General features: G+C 41.4%; 1 protein-coding gene across 3 annotated transcripts in view; it reads right to left on the bottom strand.

The window, feature by feature from the left end:
- FSTL5 (follistatin-like 5) overlaps positions 1-1,824 on the bottom strand; it is a 920,996-nt gene that overhangs the window by 459,380 nt on the left and 459,792 nt on the right. The gene's annotated exons all lie outside the window — the stretch shown is intronic.

Below are 1,824 nucleotides of genomic sequence, written 5' to 3'. Positions count from 1 at the left end.
ACTGCTCCTGGCCTCCATTCACCTTTTGAAGGGCATCTTGATTGCTTCCAAGTTTTGGTGATTGTGGATAAAGCTTCTATAAACATCTGTGTGCAGGTTTTCACATACAAGCATAAGTTTGTGTAAATACCAAAAAGCATGATGGCTGGATTGTATGGTAAGACTATATTTAGTTTCATAAGAAACTGCCAGATTGTCTTCCAAAGTGGCTGTACCATTTTGCATTTCCACTAGCAATTAATGAGAGATTTTCTTGCTCTGCATCCTTGCTAGGATTTGATGCTGTTAGTGTTTTGGATTTTCAGCATTCTAGCAAGTATATTGTGGTGTCTTGTTTTAGAGGGAATTTTTTAAATTCAGAAGGGATTATTTTTACAAGAGACCTTGGTTACTTTACCCCCCACCTCACTTTCCACATCCATGAAATTTGATTTGACTTAGTTTAATATTGCCCTAAGCATTGTTAAATGGTTAAATAAAAATGACTAAAAACAAAATTAATTCAATTGCCATGCTTACTGATTAATTTTGGGAATTAATCTTACTGGAAACAAAAGGGAAGTGTTATGAGTTAAAAATCTGTTCTTCAAACACTTTACTACTCAGGAAATAATTTGTCAATTATATGCCACACTGTCATTGGGAACTGTCTTCTAATGTATCCAAGCAGTAGTAAAAAAGGGTTTGATCCTCTTATTTGGCAACTGTGAATATGTATGATAATTTTTAAAAAGATGTTCTAGTATCCAGGTCACTCTGCTTTCTTAACCCTAAGACAACATTACTTGAAATGTTCCTAAGGGCTCCAACTGTATTCAAATGTAACACACTTTGCATCAAATGTGAAGCTTAGCTGTTACTTCCTATCACCATCCCCTCCCACCATTCTCACAAACACAAAAACTTGTTATAAACTAAAGATGCAGAGAACTGCTGGCAGAAAAAACAACAAAATAAAACAAAGCACAATAAAATCAAGAAATTGATAATCTAGAATGCTTAGGACCTAAGAAAATACAACTTATGGCCGGGCACGGTAGCTCATGCCTGTAATCCTAGCACTCTGGGAGGTCGAGATGGGTGGATCCTTTGAGCTCGGGAGTTCGAGACTAGCCTTGTCCAGAGCCATGAGGCCCGGGAGCTGCTTACCAAGCCCACACATTTGCAAAAGCCCACGAAAGAGCTTGTAAGTTTCTATTTACCCATTATAACTATGTAGCCCTTGAAAGCCCCTGAGGGTTTCCTGATATAGAAATCCTCTGGCCGGAAAGCCAGAGCCTCGGAAAGCACCGCCCCTTTACTGTTACTCTTTCTGCCTTACTTAAGCCTCTGCCTTCCTGCCAATAAACGAGACTTGATCAGACTCCTGTCTTGTCTGCCTTTCTTGTGTCTCCTGCCTCTCCCAATTCCCACTCCCTCTTCCAGGGTCCGCGTTGACTACCCCGCGGGTTGGGACAAGTGGCGCCCAACATGGGGCTCTGGATACAGGGGATCCAGTGAGGAAGAAGACGCGAGGTTGCCGGCGCTTGTGAAATGAAAGTAAATTCCTTCGACCGCCGCGGGAGCCTGCCGCGCCGGAGCAGAAGGTGAGTGCGTCTGAATATGGGGCAGGAATTAAGCCAGCATCAGCTTTATGTTAAGCAGTTAAAGGATGCTTTAAAGACACAAGGAGTAAAGGTTAAAGGACATGATTTATTTAAATTTTTTGATTTTATAGAGGATATTTGCCCTTGGTTCTCTCGTGAGGGCATGATCGATATAAAAAGGTGGAAAAGGGTTGGTGATGCCCTCGAGGACTTTTATCAGACATTTGGGCCTGAAAAG

This window comes from Propithecus coquereli, unplaced genomic scaffold (assembly GCF_000956105.1).
Source record: "Propithecus coquereli isolate 6110/MARCELLA unplaced genomic scaffold, Pcoq_1.0 Scaffold332, whole genome shotgun sequence".
NCBI classification, from domain to species: Eukaryota; Metazoa; Chordata; class Mammalia; order Primates; family Indriidae; genus Propithecus; species Propithecus coquereli.
This window is presented reverse-complemented; position numbering and strand designations above follow the sequence as displayed.